Source organism: Ambystoma mexicanum, chromosome 1q, assembly GCF_040938575.1.
Source record: "Ambystoma mexicanum isolate Mex_15411 chromosome 1q, UKY_AmexF1_1, whole genome shotgun sequence".
Classification (NCBI taxonomy): domain Eukaryota; kingdom Metazoa; phylum Chordata; class Amphibia; order Caudata; family Ambystomatidae; genus Ambystoma; species Ambystoma mexicanum.
The window spans coordinates 931901502-931928150 of NC_090922.1; the positions used below are offsets into that span (position 1 = coordinate 931901502).

The 26649-nt window shown below is 49.3% G+C and overlaps 1 protein-coding gene across 2 annotated transcripts in view; it reads right to left on the minus strand.

Moving 5' to 3' along the window:
• TRMT13 (tRNA methyltransferase 13 homolog) overlaps positions 1–26649 on the minus strand; it is an 876862-nt gene that overhangs the window by 139015 nt on the left and 711198 nt on the right. The gene's annotated exons all lie outside the window — the stretch shown is intronic.

Here is a 26649-nt window from a genome sequence, read left to right on the forward strand (position 1 = left end):
TCTTGGAACCACTGCTAATGCAAATAAGAGACAACCAAAATATAAAGGGCATAGACATGGGAGGAAACACCCACAAAACAGTGGCATACGCTGATATGTTGATAACATTGGGAGACCCCGCAAATTCTCTCCCCATCTTAATGCAGGAGATTGACAAATATGGCTCCATATCCGGCCTCAAAATAAACAGGCAGAAATCCGAAATCCTGATACTGGCGGGAGACACAACCTGAATCCACTCGGTAGCAGACAACCTCCAACTAAAAATCGCTACGACTGGGACCAAATACCTGGGTATCACTCTAACACATAAAATACAGCAATTATACTCCCAAAACTACCCGAATCTGTTGCAACAAGTTAAAAGAGACATGGAAAGGTGGAAACCGTTATCGATACCATGGTGGGGGCGGATAACGGTCATCAAGATGACCATTCTACCCAAACTCTTATACCTATTTCAGGCCCTACCAATAAGACTTCCGGGGGCATTCTTTAAATCCCTAACGAAAGCAGTCAAGGAATATATCTGGCAAGGGAAAACCCCAAGAGTCTCAAGCTCGGTACTAACAGCCTCCCGGAAAGAAGGGGGATGTGCACTGCCCCACTTTAGAAGATACTATGAGGCAGCCCAACTATGGGTCCTGAAGGAATGGATTCCGGAAGAGTCCTAAAAACTGTGGGTCGCTCAAGATAGGGCAGTGGCGACTACCCCGACAAGACATATGCTATGGGCCGGGAAGACACAGACATTCTAACCTATGCATAAGCAAAATCATGCAGGCAGCATGGGAAATATGGGACAGAGCAACTAAGAAAGGAACACTAACCAAAGACCCAGCCCCATTCATGCCGCTAGTTAGAAACCTGTAATTCCCGCTGGGTCTAGAGAAAAAGGCTTTTCAAAAGTGGGAGGAAGCGGTTCGCTATATGGTTGGGGACATGTATCAAGACCAACAAATAAGGACCTTTGAAGACTACAAACAGAAGCCAAACAGATGGGTGGAATATCCCGGGGGGAGTGGAATGGGGGGGAAAGGGGTTGTTTTACTGATTGTTCATGTTGTAAAATTAATAAAAATATTTTAAAAAATAAAATGTTAGACAAATCCACCTATACCGAAACACAGGACTTCCTTGAAACCAATAGTATTTTGAGAAAAAGGAAATCTGGCTTCCGCCCTGGTCACAGAACCGAATCTGCATTACTTGACCTTAAAAACCAAATAGCAGAAATCATGGATGAAGGAAAACCAGCATTACTACTCCTTCTTGATCGATCTGCAGCGTTTGACTTAGTGGACCACAAAACCCTATGCAAACATCTCACAACCTCAGCTCAATTCACTCTTGAAGCAACTGCGTGGATCACCTCCTTCCTTGAAGGGAGAGCCATGAGGGTCTTCTCCGAACAGGCCTGCGTAGCACCCACCACCATTCACTGCAGAGTTCCACAGGGCTCCTGTACCTCGCCCACCATGTATAACATTTACTAAACTGCTCTTTGACAACCTGGATGCTCGCGGCATAGCCTACACAAACTACGCAGATGACACGCAGGCCCTCCTCCCACTTTCTGGCTCATACGAAAGCGATGCCAAAACCCTTCACAATACCTATGCCATCATCCAAGCATGGATGGCAGCCAACGGTCTCTGACATAACCGAGATCCTCTTAGTTGGCCCTAAGAAAAACCTTAATAAACTGGACAAACAATACAGTTCATTCACCATAGACAACTCCCAAATCACAGTCTCCATCAGTTAAGACTCTGGGGTGTTCCGCGATTACACAATCTCCATGACTCGCCAAGTTAGCGCCATTGCTTCGTCTGCATCATTCACCACGAAATTGATCAATGCAGTCAAACCCTACCTATCTGAACAGAACTGTATCACAATAGCCAGAGCCACCATTGGGTCCAAACTGGACTATTGACACGTTCTTGTTGCAGGGACTTCTGCAAAAAATCTAAACAGACTGAAAATTATTCAAAATAATGCACTCCGAGCAGCCCTGAATATACCCAAGAGGGAACACATTGCCAATGCTAGGCGTGCTGCTCACTGGCTCCCAATCAAAGAACACCTCATTTTCCAAACACTAGCAATCATACACAAAGGCCTCTCCTTCACAGTCCCCTCCTATCTCTCAGAGAAAGTACTAAAAGCTTGTTTCTCCAGGCCTAGACGATCACACCACTCCAACCAACTGAACATCCCCACTATTAAACGGGCCAAAGCGGGCAGATCAAGCTTCCTCTTCATAGCCCCAAGACAATGGAATGACCTCCCAACTACCCTAAGGAATGAGACCTCTCTCCTTTCCTTGCGCAAAGCCTTCAAAACTAGACTCTTCAATTGGAGCACCCCTCACCGGCAGGCTCTCCCCCTTTTTGATACCTGTAATTCTTGTAAATGTTAGTGGCCACCGGTTCACCTGTAACCCCTTGAACCATTGAGCCCCCCCCTTCCACTGTAATTTTATGCACTAAGACGGGCTATGTCCCAAACAGGAACATATCCAACAATCTTAGGCGACTCCATTGAGTCGTTGAGCACGCACATGAGGACAAAGGTTAATTGGCAATTATATCGTTAGACGCAATAAAGGCCTTTGACTCGGTCAAATGGCCGTGGCTGATGGCGGCCCTGGCTGGCTATGGGATAGGGCCCGGGCACCTACAGTGGGCTAAAATGTTATATAGCGTGCCGCTAGCTAGAGTCAAAACAGGAGCGGTGATATCAGAGAGGTGACAACTTTGTAGAGGCACTATGCAGGGATGCCCGTGGTCTCCTATGCTGTATATTCTAGCCCTAGAACCCCAGGCGATATACCTGAGGCAACAATACGACACACTAGGCATTGCTGTAGGAGGGGAACCACATGTTAATCTCTTTGTATGCAGATGACATGTTGCTGTATTTACGGCACCCGGAGGAAAATCTCCAGTACATTCTGGAAGTTATGGAGAGATATGCTAGGCTGTCTGGTATAGCCGTGAACCCCTAGTATATTTCCACTGGGCAGGTACAAAGGGATCCCGTTAGAACAGCTACCGGTGCTACAGATACCATGGGAGGTCAGCACGTTTCGATATCTTGGGATAGATGAACAAGTTACTTTCTTACCTGGTAACGTTCTTTCGATGGGATGGTCCGACGACGTATTCCATATCTATGACAGGTAATGTCCACAGCTGTGCTGCTTTGGAAAATCTTTGGCATCTGCGTCCTGCATCGATGCACCGTCCTCGAGGACCTCCTCCGATGGCCGACGTCACCCGATGTGATAAGTAGGACGCACGACACCCATAGCCTCAGTTATAGTTTTTTCCCAGAACGTGTGCCACCAGTTTTCTGCCAGTCAGACACACAAGGCCTTGCGGAACGCAAGCTGCAATCGCAAAAGAAATTCTGCAGCGGGGAAGGTAAGGAGGGAGCGATATGGAATACGTCGTCGGACCATCCCATCGAAAGAACGTTACCAGGTAAGAAAGTAACTTGTTCTTCGAGGGGATTGGGTCCTCTGATGTATTCCATATCTATGACAGACTCCCAAAGCAGTACCAAGCAAGGAGGTGGGAAATAATTTAGAACACAAATTTAGCATGCCCAATCAAATTGCGGAATAGAGGACTGCCTTGCCAAAGGCCAGATCCTGCCCTCTGATGGAATCGAGGGAGTAGTGACGTACAAAAGTATGTACTGAAGCCCAGGTGGCTGCATCACAGATGTGACGAATAGGAACTCCCCTCTGCAGGGCAATAGATGCAGCCACTCCCCTGGTAGAATGGGCCCGCAAGCCAGCCGGAGGATCCTTACCCGCCAAGCAGTAACACTCGGAGATAGCTAAAATAATCCAACGAGACAAAGTCTGTTTCGTCACAGCTTGTCCCAAACGCTTTCCAGCGTAACCAATGAAAAGTTGATCATCCACTCTGACCCGGGACATGCGCAAAATATAAAAGCTCAACGCTCTCCTAGGATCAAGCCTATGGAGCCTCTCCTCTTCCTTACCAGGATGTAGAGGAGGATAGAACGTCGGAAGAACAACCTTCTGGCTCAAATGAAATTCCGAAACCACCTTCGGAAGAAAAGGACGAACTCTAAGGACAACCCTGTCCTTATGAAACACAGTGAAGGGTGGCTTAACTGAAAGTGCCTGTAACTCACTCACTCTGCGAGCGGACGTAACCGCAACCAAAAACACAGTTTTCAGAGTGAACAGCCTCAAAGGGCAAGAATGTAAAGGCTCAAACGGATAACCCATAAGAAACTTAAGAACAAGGTTCAAATCCCAAACCGGCACCAGAAAAGGTGACGGAGGGAACACATTAGTGAGCCCTTTCAAAAACTGCGAAATTAAAGGAATCTTAAAATAGGAACACTCTTCAGACGAGCGCTTAAATATGGACAGCGCCGCCAGGTAACCTTTAATGGTCCCCACTTGCAAGCCCCTGTGGGCCAAAGAAAGCGAAAAAGACAGAACCATGGGAATGTCACATTCAAAAGGACAAATACAAATAGGGGGTAGGAGAGCACTGCTAATTCAAATCAATGTAAAACTGGGTAATTAATGCCGTGGAGTCGACCACTGGCAACTTCAGTGTAAAGGAGTTCCTAACATTTCAGGTGCAAACCGGCTGACGTCACAAGACCACTTGGGACACAAAAATGCACAAAAAACAGAACAGCTTATTACTAAGCAGTAAGCCAAAATGCACTCCTATCGGACCACAGTCCAATTATTTTTTTGTATTTTTTTTTTTCAATTTGTTTTATTGACAACATACATATAGGGCTGAACGAAACGGTCCGTTCCACCAGTAAGACACAAAAAGAGGAACCAATTGTCGGTTTTTCCAATAATAACTCCCTTCCCACCACCCCCCTCGCCCCCACCCTCGCCCAATTTCAACATACCAAGTTTTGAGGATTCACGAACAATAATAGCTCTGGGGAGAACGATTGCTTGCCAAATACCAATTAGACAAACGCCCTTGACACAGTGGGTTCAGATCGTGAATTAACCGGTTGGGAAACAATCACAGTCTCAAGGAGGCATGGAGATAGGCATCTTATGGAGGCAACCTAAAATACATTCTACAGGCGCATAGAAATACAATCCTCATGGAGAAGAACTGCAGTCCATTCTTGCACAAAGTCCGTCATGGTGTCGTTCGTTATTGCGGTAAGCTTTTCATATATGAAAATCGACAAGAATTTGCAGAGCCATTCCTCTTTGGACGGGGCCAATGCACTTTTCCACTTTTGGGCGAGCGCTAGCCTCCCCGCTCTCAACATGGCCCCAATGACCTTAGGGAATGCATTCAGTTCTGTCTCCGGCGTGGGGATGCCCAGGGGGATTTCCAATGGCAGTAAGGTCGGGCAGAACCCCTCAATTTCCTTAATCCAACTAAGTAGTTCCGACCAATAAACCTGAATGACTGGGCATTCCCACCACAGATGAAACCATGTGCCTCGTTGGTGACAACCTCTGGGGCAAAAGGGGGACACATCCCTAAACATTTTGGACAGGGTGGCCGGGGGGCGGTGCCATGAATGGAGAATTTTGAAGCTATGTTCCATGGCAGCCGTATATAGAGAACCCATGAAAATGCATTTAAAGATTGCCCTCCAAGTATGGTCACCCAGAGGCATGCCCAGCCTAGCTTCCCAGATCTTTTTGAAAGATTGTCTGCCCTCCAGGTCCGCTGTTATCAAGACGCTATAGAACATAGATAAGGAGCCCTTCCGAGTTGTACTTTTGACCAGAATAGTCTCGAAAGGGGTGAGGGGGCGTTTGAGATGATCGGCCCAGCGAGGGTGGGTCAGGATCCCCTTCAAGCGTAGGTATTCGAAGACTGAGGGAGGGTTGTCTGCCAATGCTTCGGTCAATTTGTCATATTCTATAAAACCCTCCTCACGATACAATTGAGAGATTCTCTCCAGGCCCATGTCTGACCAAGATTGAGTGTCTCGGAATCCCTTGGAGCCCAGATCAATAGGGGGGCCCCAGAGCGAAGTCAGGGGGGATGGCCAAGAGGATAGCTGTTTGTTAACAGCGTTAGGCTTCCAAGCCACCCAGAGGGCCGCCAAGGTGGGATGAGTTCTGAGATGTGAGGGGAGAGCCCTGGGGGGGCCCACAAAAGGTCTCTAACTTTTCTCGGGTGGGCATGAATGTCCTCAATATATGTCCAATATGTTCCCATGTCATCCCTCATATGTTCCAACATCACTCGGAGCTGCGCTGCTTTATAATAAAGCCTGAAGTCCGGGAGACCGAACCCACCATCTGACTTTGGAAGGGTCAAGGTAGAAGTCTTGACTCTCGTCCTTTTGCCATTCCAGATAAATTGGAGGACCCGGGATTGGAGTACCTCAAAAAAGGCATCGGGTATCACCACGGGGAGCGCCGCGAAGAGATAAAGGAGACGGGGCAAGATATTCATCTTCACCGTAACCATGCGCCCCAGCCAAGAGAGAGTAAGGGGAGCCCAACGTTTAAGGTCACTACTAACTTGAGCCAAGATCTCCGGGAAATTGCATTGGTATAATTGGGAGAGGTCTATGGGGATGGTGGTGCCCAGGTATCTGGTGGATTCCCGCTCTATTCTTACCCCCAGTATTTCGGTGCTGCCCTCAATATCTTGTTCCCCTGGACCTATGGGCATTATGCTAGACTTGGACGTGTTTACCTTCAGCCCCGAGAAGGAGCCGAAATAGTGTATGAGATCGAATAACCGTGGTAGGGAGACCTGGAGGTTTGTTAGGTAGCCCAGGATATCATCTGCGAATAAGGATAGTTTAAAGTCGCAGTCACCACACCTTATCCCCGTGATTTCCTGGTCTGTCCTGACTGCTACAGCCAGAGGTACCATTGCCAAGGCACATAAAAGGGGAGACAGGGGACATCCCTGCCGGGTGCCCCTGGAGAGGGAGAACGGTTCCGATGTGTCTCCGTTGACCAATACTCTTGCTGAGGGGCCGTTGTAAAGTGCTGCGATCCACCCACAGAAGTTGTCTCCCAACCCCATCTTGCGAAGAACTCTGCCCATGTAAGGCCACTCTATACGGTCGAAGGCCTTTTCTGAGTCTAACGAAAGAAGGTAGCCTTCCACCTCTTGTTTTGAAGCCTCATGCATGAGATCGAGGGTTTTCCTAATGTTATCTGATCCATGGCGCCCCGAAACAAAACCCACCTGATCGCCATGTACTAGGGAAGGGAGAAGTTTCGCCAACCTATTTGCTAGGAGTTTAGCCAGGATTTTAACATCAGTGTTGAGAAGGGAAATGGGGCGATATGATTGGCAATAGGCAGGATCTTTTCCCTCCTTGGGGAGAACTACAATCAAAGCCGACATCATCGTGGGTGGGAGGGAGCCCTGATTCAACGCAGCATTGAACATCTTGGCCATGAATGGGGCAAGCGTGGACCGATAAGTTTTATAGAACTTGACTGTATAGCCATCGTCCCCTGGGGCCGTTCCGCTTTTCAGCGAGGATATGGTATCTATTATTTCTTGTGGGGTTATGGGCAGCTCCAGTGACTCAGCTTTGTCGGGGTGGAGGCCCGGGATTGGGAGGGAGTCGAGAAAGCTGTCAACCTCGTTCACATCTCCCACGTATTCCAAGCAGTACAGCCTTTCATAATATCGCCTAAATTGTTCCGCGATTTTACTATCCCTCACTGTCGAGTCCCCCTCCGGGGTGTAGATGGAATTCACCTTTCTGCTGTTTCTGAACTCACGAAGCCTCCAAGCCAATATCTTATCCGCCTTTTCCCCCTTTTCCATATATTTCTGTTTTAAGAAAGAGAGCTTCTTTTCCGTCTGTCCCACAAGGAGGTCCGCCAACTTGGTTCGTAACTTTTGCAATTCCTCCCATTTCTCAGGGAACATCTGTGTTTTTAATTTCCCCCCTGGTTGTATAGCTTCTATCTTTTCCCTTAATGATTTCTCCTCACGGGCTCTTTCCCTCTTTTTCCCTGACCCTATCCCAATGAGGGTGCCTCTAATAGTTGCCTTAAATGACTCCCATACTCCCATGACCCCAACCTCACCGTTATCATTGAGGGAGAAATAGTCCTCTATGGCCACCAGAAGGGATTGGCGGACCTCTTTGTCCTGTAGAAGAAGGTCATTACACCTCCACCGGGAACCTACTGCTGGGGCACGGGGGAGACCCAGTCTAATTTTTACCATGTCGTGGTCAGTCCAGGGGACAATCTCCACTCCCGAGTCAGTGACCTCCCCCTGAAGCGAAGTCTCAACCAAGATGTAATCAATACGGGAGAAAGCTGCATGGGGCCTTGAGTAAAAAGTATAGTAGGGAGTCCGACCCTGCTTGGAGGTACATGTGTCACTCATGCCCAGATCCCTGTTCACTTTGCGAAAGGCCACAGCAAGTCTCTCGTGAAGGCGCATGTTCGGGCAGGGTTTAGCAGATTTCCTATCCCTCTCAGGGCATAGAACCATATTAAAATCTCCACCAACCAATAGGGTACCCTCCGAGAATGATATTATTGTTTCTTTCATTCCAACCCAGAAGGCATCCTGTGCTTCATTCGGGGCGTAAATACCCACCACAGTAAACAGCCGGCCCCGCACCTCCCCCTTAACCATAAGATATCGACCATCTGGATCTGATTTCAAGGCTTTGAACACAAAGTGAGCCCCGGGGGATACCACCAAAGCTACTCCTCGCTTCTTTGCCTGAGAAGATGCTGTGAATACCTGTTCAATGGTTTTAGCTCTGAGCTTTGGTTCCTTGCCCCGAACCCAGTGAGTTTCCTGTACAAATAAGAAGTGAAGCCGGAGCCTTGCAAATTCCCGCACCAGCAACGACCTCTTTGTAGGCGAATTGAGCCCCCGCACATTTAACGATCCCACTGTCAAGTATTGGAGCAAGTCATCCATTAGTACACTGATAAAGGCTCGTAGCTCCCCTCGAAAAACAGCAACGGTTCTTGCTCCCACAGTGCTTGCCCACCCCATTAGAGGCTCGTGAAAGCCCTGGGGGTGCGTAGTAGACCCCAAAACTTGGTGTTCCATAACTAATCCCAACATCCCAACCCCCTTACTTTCCCCCCTCCCCCCTGATCACCTGGCAGGTCTTTGGTGTCATCCTATCGCCAACCAGGCCGCCATTGTCTCCCCCTCTGGGCTCAATAACTCTTGATTAATAACAACTTGAGCCCCCCCACCACCCCCAAGGTCATCCCTGGGTATAAACAATTATTTCCCCCATCCACTCACAAAGTCGATTACGGGCTTTTTCATTGAACACCACAAGCCCTTTCATGTGTCCGGGAGCCCCGGGGATGCCGGGGCCACTCTCCTGAATTTCCTTTGGCCACGAACCCTGCGTCTTTCCGTTGGGGCTCTGGTCCCTTTTGGGCCTGTCGGAGCTCGCACACCCTCCTGGTCACCCAGTTCCATATTCGGACCAGCCAATAGTTGGCCTGACACTCTCTGGATGTCGTCCTCCGTCACCAGCGCATACTTATAGCCTTCAAACTCAAAAGAGAGTGAGAAGGGGTACCCCCACCTGTATCAGACCCCCTTGGACTGGAGCATTTTTGTCAGCGGAGAGCATAGGCAGCGCCTTGCCAATGTGAAAGCTGACAGATCCTGATAGAGATTTGGGCCCCTTCCCACTCCACTGGGCCTGTCTTGAGAGCCAATTCGAGAATCTTGCTTTTCTCGGCAAAATAGTGAAAGCGAACAAGAATGGACCTGGGGCCTCTGGAGGATGCGCCCGCTCTGTGGGCCCTGTCGATGGTAGGCACATTCGTGTTGGCTCCTCCGAACAGCAAGCCGACCACTGCGCTAACAGCTTTATTAATGTCCGCTTGCGTTTCACCTTCGTGCTCCGGGAAACCTAAAAAGCGCAGGTTACACCGACGTTCCCTGTTCTCTAAGTCATCCAACTTCAAGGAGCATTTCTCTTCCCTCCTTTCAAGCTCCGCAAGGCACATATCGAATTGGGTCTCGAAGATATCGTTGGAAGCAGTGTTATTCTCGAGCGCGAGAACTCTATCGTCTATTTTGTCAACTTTCTTGTCCAGGGTGTCCAGTCGCAGCGCTATTCTGCCCTGAAGCCTCTGATTTCCTCCAGGAGGGCTGCCATGCCCCTGGTGACAGTGCTAGTGTCCGCAGCTTCCTGGTGTGTCTGTGCCGCCATTTCAGGACGTACTTGGGGGCCCGGGGACAGACGGCGCACAGTCCAATTATTTAAAGTGTACTTCCTAACACAAGCTAATCAAAAGCATGCTATTGCAATTTTTCGTTAATATCTAAAACAAATCTTATTTCAGAATTTTGTAATAAAGTAAATCCTCAAAAATGAGACAATGTTTGCACAAATTTCTCGAGATATGGCTTATTTTAATTGGCCCATCTCTGTTTTTTTCAAAATTAAAGAAATCAAAATACATTTCCAACAAAAATCATTAATTTACACAATTCAAATAATCTGATGAAACTGTTTTCATAGGCATTTACAACATCATGCACTGAATACAGTGTTACATTATAATCCACAAATTGAGTTATATTGTTGTGTGAGAAATCAATTCACACATGTGAAGCCCTTATTTATGCGAATCTTTGCAAATGTCCGACGCGTTTCATTCAAAAGGATCCACATTCTTAACTCTGCACCAGTCGCAGAACTTTCTCCAACAGCAACGGTACAGAGACTTTGTTGCCGGCCGCCTGGCCGAGAGCAACACCTCCATCACATCTTCAGGGAGGTCCCAATCCTTATACCTCAACCTTTCAGAAGCCAAGCGCGAAGGTTGAGGGATCTGACCTCTGGATGGAGAACCTGACCTCCCTCCCGAACCTCCGTAACCTCTGCAGTACTTGTGGGATGACGGGGACTGGAGGTAACGCGTACAGCAGTGGGAATGACCACTCCACCACGAACGCGTCTCCTAAGGCTCCTTTTGGAGGTAATTCCCGCAAGCAAAACCTTTCGCACTTCCTGTTGACACTGGAGGCGAAGAGATCCACTTGAGGGGTCCCCCAAAGGGCAAAGATCTCCAGGAAAATCTCCTGAGCCAGCTCCCACTCGTGAGAGATCGTGCTCTGCCTGCTCAAAGTGTCCGCCGTCTCGTTGTGGTCTCCGGCCAGATGAACAGCTGAGATCGAAACTTCCTGCTGGATGGCCCAGAACTCGAGCTGCATCGCCTCCCTGCACAGAGGAAGTGACGCTGCCCCCCCCTTTTTGTTGAGGTAGTGCATGGCCACCGTGTTGTCCGTTAGAATCAGGACACTCTTTCCTCGCACAGTTGGCAGAAAAGCCTTCAGGGCTAGCCTGACGGCCCTCAGCTCCAACAGATTGATATGGAGTCTGGACTCTGACGGAGACCAACAACCGCTGACTGTCAACTCGTTGGCATGAGCTCCCCATCCCGTGAGAGATGCGTCCGTCACGATCGTCACCTCCGGCCAGGGCAGCCAAAATGAGGCCCCCTTCATCAGATTGCCTTCGACGGCCCACCACAGAAGGTCCTGGGCGACCGAGGGCGGCACCTGAACAGGGTCCGACAGCCTGCCGGAGGACTGAGACCACTGGAGCTTGAGTGCCCACTGCAAAGATCTCATCCGCAGACGAGCCTCTGGCACCAGAAGAATGCAGGATGCCATGAGGCCGAGCAGTCTCAAGAACTCGGACGCTGGGAGATTCTGGGCAAATTGAAACTTGTGCACCATCTGCTGAATGTGAAGAGCCCTCACCTGGGGAGGAAAACACTGCCCGAGGTATGTGTCGAGCACTGCTCCGATGTACTGGAGCCACTGCGTTGGTGTCAAATGGGACTTCTTTAAATTGAGGGAGAAGCCCAGCTTGTGAAGGGAGTGGCAGGTGACAGACAGATGATCCAGGACTTGCTCGGGAGAGCTCCCCCTGATCAACCAATCGTCCAGGTAGGGGTAGACGTGAATCCCCCCTTTCCTGAGCTGCGCTGCCACCACCACCATGAGCTTGGTGAAAACCCTCGGGCGGAGGTCAATCCGAATGGCAGGACCCGAAACTGAAAATGCGAGTCGCCAACCGCGAACCTCAGGTACTTCTTGTGCTTGGGATGGATCGGCACATGGAAGTAAGCATCCTTGAGGTCGAGAGACACCAACCAGTCCTGAAGTTGAAGGGCCTGGAGGACTTCAGAAAGAGTAACCATCTTGAACTTGTCCTTCCTGAGGAGTTTGTTCAAACCGCGCAAGTCCATGATGGGTCTCAATCCCCGGTTTTTCTTCGAAATCAAAAAATAAGGGGAATACCATCCCTTGTTCCTCTCCGCTACAGGCACCAGTTCTATGGCGCCTTTCTCCAGCAGGGCTTGAATTTCCTGCGCAAGGAGCTGATCCGGACTCTTCAAAGAGAGGTTCCCAGGTGGATTGTCGTGAGGCCTCTGCCGAAAAGGAAGACAGTAGCCGTGGGTTATGATCTCCAGAACCCACACATCTGAAGTAATGGCTTGCCACTCTACAAGATGCTGCGCCAGCCTTCCTCCAACCGGTGAACCATGGAACCTGGCCTCATGACTGAGTGGTAGCGGCTGCGGCGTTGCCTGAGGGCAAAGGGGCAACTGCCCGAGCGGCCTTGGCACCTCGAGTACCCTTGTTTCCACCTATGGCACTCTTACGGTGGCCTCTTTGACTGCTAGCTCCTCTCACTTTACTGAAGGAAGAGTAACAGCGAAAGGAACCTCCCCACCATTGCTGTCCCCTAGGACGAAAAGGCGGAGGTTGGCGAACTGCAGCACCCAACGACTTTGCTGCAGCTTTGGAGGTCTGCAACCTCTCAAGGCTCTCGTCAGCCTTGCTGCCAAAAAGGTGTTCCCAGTCAAAGGGCATGTTGAGGAGCCGGGACTGCACATCAGGAGCAAACCCAGACTTACGCAACCACGCAAACCTGCGTATTACGGTGCTCGCCGCCATGGACCGGCTGACACAATCTGCCATGACTGAACGGCCTCACACATGGCATCCTTGCTATCCTGAACCATAGCAAGAAAGCCATCCCGTTCGTCCCCTTCGGGAATACGTTCAGCCGCTAATGCAACACAGTTCCACAGAGTGTGTGTGAAACGAGACAAGGCACATATGGAGTTGGCCGCCTGAAGCGCCATACCCCCTGAAGAAAACACTTTCTTCGCCCAGCCGTCAAAACTTTTGTCGTCCCTATCCGGAGGGATGGTAGGATACGACGCCTGCTTCGCCGGGGCCGTAGCCGCCTACACCACCAAACTCTCCGGAGTGGGGTGCCTGGACAAGTAGCAGGGGTCGATACTGGCTGGACGGTATTTTCACGACAAAGACTTGCCCACTGCCGGGAGACTCTGCGGAGCAGTCCAAGCCGCCGCCACCCTTCTCTGCAGAGCCATATGAAACTGCAAAACCGGGTCAGTGGGGGGACCAAGATCAAGGATGTCCGTGAGATCATCCTGAACGAACTCCCCTGGGGGAGCTGACCAACCCAAGTACTCGGTGTCCCGAGACATAAGGCGCCGATATGAAGAATCGGCATGAGTGCCAGGCTCCGGCCTACAAAACTCCACCTCCGGAGAGGTGTCCAGTCCACTGGCATCATGCAGCGACTGCCTCAGGTCATCAAACTGGCTATGGCCCGAGATAAGCTCATCTGGTACCGTAACCGGAACCAAGCCGTCATCAGAGCCTTCATCACCCTCTAAAATGTACTCCAGGCGGGGAGAGGAAGAAAACTGGGGACCAAAGCAGTGCCTGACCTTAGTCAGAGCCTTTCTAGGGGCTAACCCCGTGCCATGGGGCCCCTCCGACACCACCGCCTCGAAAGGCGTCAAGGGGGCCGAACGAGTCGGCGCCGACAGAAAAGGCGTCGACGTCGAACGAATCGGCGTCAGCTGCAGCGCCGCCAGCATCGATGGCGTCGACACAGGCCTCGAAGCCGGAGCTCCGAGCGTGTCTCTCGACGACCTAGGCGCCGACGACCCCCTCGGAGGAGGAGCCTCAAGAGAAATCGTGAACGACCTCGGCGCCACAGGCGTCGACGTCTTCTTCGAAGACGGCACATGATCACACGGTCTCGAGCACGTCGAGGACCGGGACCTGCAATGGGCATGGCGAGAACGGCTACCCTTTTCCGAGCGGGACCTCTCCCGCGAGCCGTGACCACCCTAGCCTGAAGGCGTATGAGCGGTGTCTCTCGCCCGGTGCCGACCGATCCCACTCGGAGGCGCGGACGGACCGGTGCCCTGCGATTCAAGAATCGCTAGCATCTGCTTCCCGAAGGAAGCCCATTCCTCCGGTGTCGCTTGCATGGAGGGATAAGCGACCCGCCGACGGGCGGAGTCCTCGGAAGAGGACGGGGAAGGCGACTGATGCCGGCGCTTCCGGGAATGCCTCGAAGAGGCAGAGGAGTGGCGAGACCGACTTCTGGAAGGAGACCCACTGGACTTCCGACGATGACACGGAGAGTCGCCCCTCGAGTCATCCGTCGAAAGCCCCGCAGACCTCGACTTCCGGGGCTTAGACACCGACCTACCGACAGCTTCTTCTTGCGTTCCCGCAAGGCCTTTGCCGTGAGCGACTGGCAGTCGACACAGTTGTCCATATCGTGGGCCTCCTCAAGGCACCAGAGGCAGACGTTGTGCGAATCCGTGACCGACAGCCCCCGCATTTCTTGAAACCCGGACACAGAGTTGAAGACAAAGTAGACATCGCCACGAACAGGTCTTCACAAAAAAACCGAACAGGTTCAACGAACCGAGAATTGAAAACAGCAAACTCCAAAGAGTCGAGGTGTACCGAGATTCACGAAGCGAACACGTTCGCGGAAAAAACGGAACTGAGGCTATGGGCATCGTGCCTCCTACTTATCACATCGGGTGACGTCGACCGTCAGAGGAGGTCCTCGGGGACGGCGCATCAACGTCATCGACGCAGACGCCAAAGATTTTCCGAAGCAGCACAGCTGTGGACATTACTTGTCATAGATATGGAATACGTCGGAGGACCCAATCCCCTCGAAATATATCATACGGTGGAAGAGGAACACCAGTATAATACAGAGGAAGCGATCAAGAAAATTGAAAATAGCATGAAGTTCTGGGTGAAGCTACCCTTGGCGATGATGGGGCGAGGGGTAATGTTGAAAATGGTGGTCCTACCAAGACTCTTGCACTATTTTGGGAACATCCCATACCTGATAACAAGGAGGTTCTTTGCTAGGTTAGATAGCATGTGCAGGGATTTACTTTGGCATGGGACAAGGAATAGAGTGGCCCTTTGGAAGCTACAAAACTCACATGAGAAGGGGGGGTATAAAACTGCCAAACTATGAAATTTATTACATAGCAAGCCAGCTGTAATATGTAGCTAAATGGCTCTCTGAAGAGTCAACCTCGGAATCTAGGTTGTTCCGACAGGACTTTTCTCCATTCTACTTAAAGGAAATGATGTGGCTGCCAAAGCCAGATATGGAAGGGCGTCCAAAGATGATGATACTTGGGTGGAGGATGTGGCGTAGAGCATGCCAGTTCATGGAGAACCCATTCCCGTGTTTCCCACAGGTACCATTAGTGGCGCTGGCGGGTAAAGAAAAGCAACTAAGGATGATGATTATTAGGAAACACTGGGAACCGGTGGGGATAGCGACTATGGGCGATATATGGCAGGAGGGGAATATAAGGGATTTTGAAGGGTTGGGGGAGGAAACCGGGTCACACGCGTGCCAGTATATCACATGCCATAGAGTGGTGTGAAGAATCAAGGAGACATGGTCCGAAGTAGTACTAGAAGAAGAAGAACTAGACACCACCATAGATGCAATATATGACATAGCAGAGGGGGGACATGAGATATCTAGAATATATGAACTGATGATGTCCAAAGTGGGGAAGGAAGTGGCACAACTGAGACAGGACTGGGAAGAGGAAGTGGGAGCCCTAATGAGTAATGAGATGTGGGAGCGAGCCTAAGGGTACCACAAAAAAGTGTCAAGGAATGCAAGACTACAACAGATACAATTATACATAACACACAGAGCGTATATGACATCCCAGAGAATAGCCAAATTCAAAAACGCAGAACGACAAGCATGTCCCAAATGTGATGAGGAAAATGCTGGAATGGTGCATATGTTCTGGTCTTGCCCAGTTATTGAGCGATTTTGGGGTGAAGTTGTACACAGTCTAGCGGAAAAAGGAATCAAGATTGTGGTGGACACAGTGTGGGCCTGCCTGATAGGAGGTTTCCTAGACCACATAAACTCAAGCATGTAAGTAAATTAAAAGACCTAGCATATGCACTTGCAAAGAGGAGAATTGCTATGGGGTGGAAGACATGCCATAGACCACGAATAGATGTATGGTGGAAAGACCTAAAGAAATGGGCTGAGGCAGAAACTACAGTATGGCAAGAAGCAAGTAATGCCGGGGGGAGGAGAAGGCTGAGACCCTGATAGCCTGGAAACAACTAATAGAGTTATTTGAGCTAATGCAAGACCTGACGGACACCAGAGAAGAGGGATCCCTATTACAAGGCGCAGAAATAGAACATGAAAGGGAGTAGGCTCGAAAGGGGGGGAGGGAAAGGGAGAAACAGTGGACATGATGAAGCAATGTATATTTAAAATGTCACTATATGTCACTTTTGTTGTATTGTTTGTTGAAATAAAATTAATAAAAGTATTTTCTTTTTAAACTTTATGCGCTAACTACTACCTGTCTCGTAATAGGTTCCCTGTAACCATGAACAACAGACATGCTGTCTTTTTCCTGTAACTAAGCAAGCCATCATGTAACAGCGCCACAATCCCCCCGGGCTGCTTTGTGCGCTTTAGAAATGTAATAAATAAATAGGTGGTATATGATTCTGGAACAATGCTACGTGACAAGCAGTCTGCTTTTGAGTTCTCTGAACCTGGAATACACATTATTTTGAAGTCAAATTGAGCAAAGAAATAAGCCCATCTTGCTTGTTTTACGATGACGCAGTCCATCTGCTGTAACACCCGTAAATTCCGATGGTCGGTACGTATGATGAATGGATGTGTGGCATCCTACAACAGATGTCGTCACTTGGTACAAGCTTGTTTAATTGCCATGAGTTATTTCTCGATTACGGAATAATTGAGCTCACTTGGATTGAAAGTCTTTGATAGGGAAGCAACGGGATGCTCTTGACCCCCAAACTCTTGTTTAAGGACCACTCCCAGAGCCCTCAGCAGAAGCGCTGGTCTCCACAATGAATGGAAGGTGTTGGCCTGGTGGTTTGAGGATGGAGGCGGAACAAAACTTGTTCTTGAGGAGAGCAAAAGCCTCATCCGCAGCTTAGTGATAGGCAGAACCGTGGTAGAAAAGTGTGGAATGGATCTCCGATAAACATTTGCCAGTTCTAAGAAGTGCTGGATGTCAAACTGAAGAAGGTGTGGGCCATTTTAACATAGAAAAGACCTTGTGTTGATCCATAGAAATGCCCACATCAGACAAAACAAACCTCAAATACAGGACCGATGTAACCTCAAAAAGGATTTTTTTCGGGTTTAACTATTAACTGGTTCCTCCTTAAAATTTCCAGAACCTCCCAAAAAAATGTGTTAAGGAAGGTTCTTGGACCTAGAGTACACCAATATGTCGTCAAGGTAGATAATGACTGACCTGTACAATAAATCTGAAAACAACCGGTCCATAAACCGTTGGAAAATGGCTGATGCGTTAACCAGCCTAAAAAGCATCACCTGATATTCAAAAAGCCCTTAATAGGTCCTAAAGGCTGTCTTCCATTAGTCTCCGGAACTGATGCGTAGGAGATGGTAAGCACCACGTAGGTCCAGCTTGGTAAATATGACGGCTCCTTGGACAGCCTCTAGGGTATCGCTTATATAAAGCTGGACTGGCAGACGCGTCCATCAAGATTCATCTTGCTGCGATCTCCCGATACACCAGAACCACGGGGCGGACGTCCTTGTGTTCTCATCGTCTGGTGAAAGAGTTCATGAAGGGACTGTTCAGATCGTTCCCGCCGGTGAAGGCTCCGGCCCCGGTGTGGGAGCTCAACGTGGTGCTGACCAAGCTCATGGGACCTCCGTTCGAGCCTCTGCACTCGGCTCCGTTGAAATTTCTGTCGTGGAAAACAGCGTTTCTTGTGGCCATCACCTCCGCACGACGAGTGGGAGAGATCCAGGCCCTTTCCTGCAAGGCCCCGTACTTGACTTTTCACGACACGAGGGTAGTGCTCAGGACGCACCCCTCCTTCATGCCCAAGGTACCGTCGGACTTCCATCTCAAAGAACCCTTGGTGTTGCCTGTGTTCTTCCCGTCGCCTTCGTCGCCGGCTGAGAGGACTTTGCACTCGCTGGATGTGGCTAGAGCGCTGAAGTTCTACGTAGACCGCACGAAGAGTTTTCGGAAGACGTCACAACTCTTTGTGAACTTTGGACCTGTCAATCAGGGGAAGGCTCTCTCGAAGGCTTCCATTTCCAGATGGCTCTCCGGCTGTATCATGTACTGTCACCGGTTGGCAAACCGACCGCTGCCTGGCCGTCCGAGAGCCCATTCCACCAGAGCGATCGCAGCTACCACGGCGTTCCTATCTGGTGTGCCCCTGCTGGACATATGCAGGCCTGCTACGTGGAGGTCGACGCACACCTTCACGAAATTCTACTGCGTCGACTGGGATTCCAGGGAGGAGTCCAGGGTCGGCCAAGCAGTGCTGCGCAACCTGTTCGCCTGAGGTGAGCCTGGTGAGGAGGTAAGATGCTTAATGTTGAGCCTTTGCCACCTCCCGTGGTTGTGCATGTGTGTACTGCTATGTATTCTTTATTCATGAGCATGTGAATCCATGCCAGACCCCATGCTGGAGAAGGAACAAGTTACTTACCTGTAACTGTTGTTCTCCGGCATGGGTCTGGCATGGATTCACATGCGAACCCTCCCGCCTACCCCTCTGCGGCTCTTCACTTGGTCATACTGCCACTTCACGTGCTTCCAAATCTGAAGATGGCTGCCAGAGGCGGGGCTTAGGTAGAGGGCAGTCATTGGCTGTGGTCAGTATGGCGCAGAGATCGGTGATTGGTTGTTGCTACGGGGGACGGATCAGAGACGAGGCTGATGCTGGTTTTTTCTTTGCCGAGGATTCCCAGCCTGGGGACGGGGAGTGTTCATGAGCATGTGAATCCATGCCAGACCCATGCTGGAGAACAGTTACAGGTAAGTAACTTGTTCCACACGTACTATGTGCCAGTAGCCTTGTTGCTGGGTTGGCTCTAAATCAAGAATCCTGCCTGTCTTGTTTGGCCTTCAAGGCTTGACTTTTCAGCTGTGTGGGCATGGTCCTTCCTGACATTGGCATTCATTGCAGGCAGCCGACGCGAGGTAAGGAGGCCCATCCGGGCATGCCGCCGATTTCCGGGCGCCAACTGGGCCCCCAGGCCCTCCGAGCGTCCCTCTCCCACCCCGCACCCTCTTCCTGCTTCCCGCCCGCCTCCCAACCCGCCCACCGCCGCTCTGATTGGGCCGTGAGCCCAGCTGAAAGGGTCTAGCAACCCTCCTCGCACCGGCCCCTGCATTCATTGCAGGCAACCGACGCGAGGTAAGGAGGCCCATCCGGGCATGCCGCCGATTTCCGGGCGCCAACTGGGCCCCCAGGCCCTCCGAGCGTCCCTCTCCCACCCCGCACCCTCTTCCTGCTTCCCGCTCCCCTCCCGCCTCCCAACCCGCCCACCGCCGCTCTGATTGGGCCGTGAGCCCTTCATCACTGGTCCGCCCAGGGCAGCCCTCTGCCCGGCAGCCCCAGCGGCTAAGGGCCCCAAGGCCAAGGGCGGCTCCAGGAAGTGTCAGCAGGTGTCCGCAGGGGAAGCCAAGGAAGCCACCAGACATCGACAAAACTGTAAGTGCTGGCTTGGGTGGGGGGTAGAGCAATTACTCTACTCCAGAAAGCTCCTGCCACTCTCACTTACCTTTCAATAGCCTGCAGTCTAATGTTAACCAGCACCATTGCCCTAGAGAACCACACTGATGAACCACACTGATTAGACTGCGCCACTTCTAGGCAGTAATGTGATTGTTAGCATATGCCGCACTTAGATGACATCCCTAATAGCCTCTCTGTGAAAAATAGAATTTAGATATACATTTAGAAAGTTGCATTTAGATGTGTACCCAATAGCTGTGAAATGTTGCATTTAGAATTGTGCTCAATAGCCTCTCTATGAAAAGTTGAATTTAGAAGTACATTTAGAAAGTTGCATTTAGATGTGTACCCAATAGCTTCTCTGTGGAAAGTAGAATATAGATGTGTACCCAATAGCTTCTCTGTGGAAAGTAGAATATAGAAGTGTGCCCAATAGCCTCTCTGTGAAAAGTTGAATTTAGAAGTGTGCCCAATAGCCTCTCTGTGAAAAGTTGAATTTAGAAGTGTGCCCAATAGCCTCTCTGTGGAAAGTTGAATTTAGAAGTGTGCCCAATAGCCTCTCTGTGAAAAGTTAAGTGTGCCCAATAGCCTCTCTGTGAAAAGTAGAATATAGAAGTGTGCCCAATAGCATCTCTGTGAAAAGTTGAATTTAGAAGTACATTTAGAAAGTTGCATTTAGAAGTGTACCCAATAGCTTCTCTGTGGAAAGTTGAATTTAGAAGTGTGCCCAATAGCCTCTCTGTGAAAAGTTGAATTTAGAAGTGTGCCCAATAGCCTCTCTGTGAAAGTTGAATTTAGTAGTGTGCCCAATAACCTCTCTGTGAAAAGTAGAATATAGAAGTGTGCCCAATAGCATCTCTGTGAAAAGTTGAATTTAGAAGTACATTTAGAAAGTTGCATTTAGAAGTGTACCCAATAGCTTCTCTGTGGAAAGTTGAATTTAGAAGTGTGCCCAATAGCCTCTCTGTGAAAAGTTGAATTTAGAAGTGTGCCCAATAGCCTCTCTGTGAAAAGTTGAATTTAGAAGTGTGCCCAATAACCTCTCTGTGAAAAGTAGAATATAGAAGTGTGCCCAATAGCATCTCTGTGGAAAGTTGAATTTAGAAGTACATTTAGAAAGTTGCATTTAGATGTGTACCCAATAGCTTCTCTGTGGAAAGTAGAATATAGATGTGTACCCAATAGCTTCTCTGTGGAAAGTAGAATATAGAAGTGTGCCCAATAGCATCTCTGTGAAAAGTTGAATTTAGAAGTGTGCCCAATAGCCTCTCTGTGAAAAGTTGAATTTAGAAGTGTGCCCAATAGCCTCTCTGTGGAAAGTTGAATTTAGAAGTGTGCCCAATAGCCTCTCTGTGAAAAGTTGAATTTAGAAGTGTGCCCAATAGCCTCTCTGTGAAAAGTAGAATATAGAAGTGTGCCCAATAGCATCTCTGTGAAAAGTTGAATTTAGAAGTACATTTAGAAAGTTGCATTTAGAAGTGTACCCAATAGCTTCTCTGTGGAAAGTTGAATTTAGAAGTGTGCCCAATAGCCTCTCTATGAAAGTAGAATATAGAAGTGTGCCCAATAGCCTCTCTGTGAAAAGTTGAATTTAGAAGTGTGCCCAATAGCCTCTCTGTGGAAAGTTGAATTTAGAAGTGTGGCCAATAGCCTCTCTGTGAAATGTTGCATTTAGAATTGTGCTCAATAGCCTCTCTGTGAAAAGTTAAATTTAGAAATGTGCCCAATAGCCTCTCCCTGAAAGTTGATTTTAGAAATGTGCCCAATAGCCTCTCTATGAAGCTGATTTTAGAAGTGTCCCCAATAGCCTCCCTGTGAATTAGAAGTCTCTGAAAGGGCATGAAACCCATCATATCTCACCAACATGCTTACTCTCTCCTTACATCACCACTCAACTAGAACACAGAGATACTATGACACCATTCGGTATAACTGTTCTCATATCAACATTCGCCACTCTCTCCACATCATTCTAAATAATCACTGCTGGTTACACACCCCCCAGCGAGGCGTTCTCCTCAGGCCTAACGCAGCCACATCCGATCTGGATTAATCCTGCCAGAACGAACACATACTCCTGACCTCTCAACCACCACACCTACCGCTAGAAAGCAGCTATTACATTGATACTGCACGAGCTGTACACATACCTGGTGCTCACACGCAACTTTTTGACTCTCTCTACTCTCTCTACTGATATGAACTTCGGTTCCCAAGGGCGTTCAACCTACCAGCGCCTTCAGACCATACCAATGGTATATAAGGCGCTATATAAATGCAAAATAACAATAACAATAACAATATGGGCAGGGGATATCTATCCGGTATAGTCACTTTGTTGAGACCTCTATAATCGATACAGAGTTCCTGTGAATCCTTTTTTGGAATAAAGAACAATGGGGCTCCAGCAGGAGACTTAGAGGGGCAGATAAGACTGTTCTGTAGATTCTCCTCCAAGTATGCTTGCAATGCTTTCTTTTCGGGGATAGTTAAGGAAAACATGCGACCAAAGGGTACTAGAGCCTCAGGTTTAAGTTCTATGGCACAATCCTCGTGATAGTGTGGAGGAAGCTCCTTGGGGATCTAATCCAAAAACACTTCCCCAAACTGCTTGTAAGGTGTAGGAATACAGTTGAATTCAGCTACAGGGGACCAAGAGATGGTACATTTGGCCGAAGAAGGGTGCTTAACGGAAGCTGGAAAACGGCGTGTGAGAAAATTCTGAACCGAAATGAAGAGTATTCTCTTTCCAGTCAATGCAAGGATTAGGTCTCTTCAGCCACGGTACTCCTACAAGGATTGGGAAGTGAGCGGCTCTGATGAGATCGAAGGATATCATTGTATATAGACAAAAGAATGGGAACTGAGGTATCGATGATGGGTCCAGAGATGAGACGTTTGCCGCCCACACCTTCAACTGCTTGCGTATTGGTGCATTCTTGTAGAGGAATACCTTCATTCTTTGCTCAACTAACATCCATAAAGTTGCCAGCTGCTCCACTGTCGATCAAAGCCAACGCTTTGATAGCCCTTTTCCGACCTGCAGAACCAAACAAACAACCATGAGACAGGTATCTGAAGAGGCCGAACAGGTGAAGGTGGTACTAACGGGTTCTTCCTTGCATCCCCAACCTGAGGTCCGCTCTAGGGCCGGGGTCTCTCGTTTCCCAATCTCCTCTGTGGTACCTCAGGACATTCTTTTAACAGGTGGCTTCCTGAGCCACAAATACAGACAGCCCAAGGTCCCGTCTTCGTCTTCTTTCAGAAGGAGTCAATGGTCTCCTAGCGGATCCAATCTGCATGAGTTCTTCTTTAGGGACAACATCCGATGTCTGAGGAGCAGAACATGGAGAAGAAACATCAACTCTGCACTGTAGTTTCTTTCGTTCCATTTTCTTCTCTTGTAGACGGTAGTCAATTTCGAGAACTAAGGAAATCAAGTCAGCCAGTGAAGAGTGGCGGGCAATGCGAGCAAGCTCATCCTCTAAGTCCTCATGAAAGCCCTGTCTAAAGATAGTGTACTGTGCCTCCTCGGGCGTTCCACCTTCAACTGCTATTCTTTTGAAGGTACTAATTATAGGTCATAAGATCTGCCGAATCATGTTGTTAGTCTAATAGTGTTTCACAGGCAGTATACGTAACTTCTGGTCTCTCGAACGTCTGCTTAACAAGAGTAATGAAGGTGGGATAGTCCTGCAATACCAGGCTGGCAGACGTCACTAATGGTGTGGCCCAAGCCAGGGCATTTCCCACCATATCAGGGACCATGAATCCCACTCCTGCATGATCTGTCGCATACTTGGCTGGTCTGAAAGTAAAGTGTACGATGCATGCATCAATATATTCCTTGATTTTCTTTGGGGAGCCATCAAATTTGCTTGAAGCGAGACTCACAGAAGGCAGATCAGCAAGGCGTTATTCTCTGGTGGACAGCATTAAGTACAACATTTTCTGACTTCAATCCTTGCACCTCCAAAGAAAGTCCTTGAACCATGGCAAGGAGTTCCTGTCCCGCCAAAGCCATCCTGGTAGTAACTGGTGGGCGTTGCAAACTGTCACTGACGGCAAGTCCTTCCTCACCTGAGTCTTTGTCGCTGGAGAGGTCTGGTGACTAGTCTAGTGGTGGAGAAGATCCTTTCTTCCGGGAAAACCCAATAGGCACAAAAAACCCTTCTGTCCTGAGAGAGGTTGTCGGTGAAATTAAAAAAAGGAGATCCAGGGGTAATGAGGAGATCCACAGTGCACAGGAGCCTTGTGCAGAGAGCAGATGTGATCCCAAGTATCCGCCATCCAAAATAGACAATATGTTCTGAGCAAAGACTTCGAAAGGCTTACAAAGCCAAACTTTCAGAGCTGGCACTGGAGAGAATGAAGGCAGAGAGTGAGTGAACACAAACGCCATTTTAGAATCGAGTAGGGCAAAAAATACCAACCGGCGAATTAATATTAAATAAATAAACCGCGGTATGTTCGAGGCTATGAGAATTAAATAATTAAAGTTGGTAGCCTCGAACAATGGGAAAATCCCATAGAGGTATATTCGCGGTCGAATATAAAAAGTAGTATCCACTGCCACCAGCCAAAACTCGATCAGGGGGGACGGAGACGTGCCCCCTCGACTAACAGACCCCGGGGCAATCTAATTGCCCCGACCAGTACGTCCACAATATGATGGTTTGTACTGGTTTCTATTCATAATTTGGGACTAGTAAAGCCAATGGTGACTTTACAGGCCCTGGGAGACAGTAGTCAGTCCCAGGGTATGGAGTCTATGGTGGGGTGTCACTATGATACCCCTGTGTCACTGCACTGAGGGTGCTGTGTAACACACATAGTAAAAACACATGAGACCCTATGGAGTAAAAGACCCCATAGCCCATAAAACACATTAACAGTCAAAGGAACCGCTCTAATCATGTCCAAGAGTGTGAAGAAAAGAGACTCACTCTTGGCAGGAGAAAAAAAACAAACTCCAGAAATCCAGCAAAGCTGCTGGGGGACTCACTAGGTTAGGAAATTCAGCCTAAACAGAGAATTCCCCCTAACAGTGTTATGTTCCAGACCCTTCTTTCCCAGTCATGCAAACCCCTCTTGAACTTTCAGAGCCTTCTCGGCTACGCGCGTACCTTGCGTTGTAGTGTGCGCAAGTGCTGGCTCCCTTGAGGCAGCTGGGCCCATTTGTGGGTCCCCGCTAACTTCCCAGAGCTTCCCTTGCTCTGTGGCGGCTCCACGGTCTTCCTTCTATTCGGGATGGTGTGGTCTCACGCTCTCGCGCTTCCCTGCTGTGAGAAACCTAAAGGTGTCTCACTTACTTGTCCCTGGGGATATGTCATACAGGTGGCAAGGACACGGCCATCGCTATTGGATCCAGTTCCTGGGGGTGGACCAGTGCAGGAGGTTCACCTGGATTGGGGTGGGGTCTTCGGGTAGTGGAAGTGGGACACCGAGGGTTGAGACGCGGTATCCCCTTCCTTATGACACCTTTTCCCCATCCTGTCCAGTAGGATATTTAGAAACTCTCCCTCCCTGCCCCTTACCCAACACAAACACTTTCTCACACAGTGAGCGACAACGGACTAATACCAGAGCCGTTTACCTGTCATGGCCCAACACAAGAGTCAGGCAATTGCCGACAATTACACACACCTGACTGCCCTTTCCCTTCCCCACTGAGATAAAAGGCGGAGCACAAAACTTGGTACAAGAGGACCAAGCAGGCTTTGTCCCCAGCAGGTCCACCTCCCATAACATCAGGAGATTATTCAATGTCATGTCCCGTATAGATCAAGACGTCCAGGCCGTAGCAGTTACGCTGGACGCTCAGAAGGCCTTCGATATGGTCTCTTGGAAATACATGTGGCTGGTCCTCGAAACAATGGGCATTGGCCCTAACATGATAGGGTTCATTAAACTATTATACACTTCCCCCGTTGCGCGGGTACGAGTCAACTCACTAACATCCGAGATGTTCACTCTATTCAGAGGCACCAGACAGGGCTGTCCCTTGTCCCTGATCCTTTTCGCTTTGGTGATAGAACCGATGGCGGACTTTATCCGTGCATGTCACTCGCGTAAAGGAGTACGACTGGTTGACGATCCTGAAATAATATCTCTATATGCTGACGATGGAACAAGTTACTTACCTGTAACTGTTGTTCTCCAGCATGGGTCTGGCATGGATTCACATGCTCATGAATATTCCCCGTCGTCAGGCCGGGAATCCTCGTATAGAAAAAAAATCAGTATCAGTTTCGTTTCTGATCTGTCTTTCTTAGTAGTAACCAATCACTGGTCTCTGGGTCATACTGCCCCCCAGCCAATGACTGCCCTCTCCCTAAGCCCCACCTCCGGCAGCCATCCTCAGATTTGGTAGCACATAAAGTGGCAGTATGACCAAGTGAAGAGCCGCAGAGGGGTAGGCGGGAGGGTTAGCATGTGAATCCATGCCAGACCCATGCTGGAGAACAACAGTTACAGGTAAGTAACTTGTTCCTTCTCCAGCATGGGGTCTGGCATGGATTCGCATGCTCATGAATAAGAGAATACATAGCAGTACACACATGCACAACCACGGGAGGTGGCAACAGGCTTAACATTAAGCAATACAGCAACTCAACATTAAGCAACTCTTACCACCTCACCAGGCTCACCTTAGGCGAACAGGTTGCGCAGCACTGCTTGGCCGACCCAGGACTCCTCCCTGGAGTCCCGATCGATGCAGTAGAATCTTGTGAAGGTGTGTATC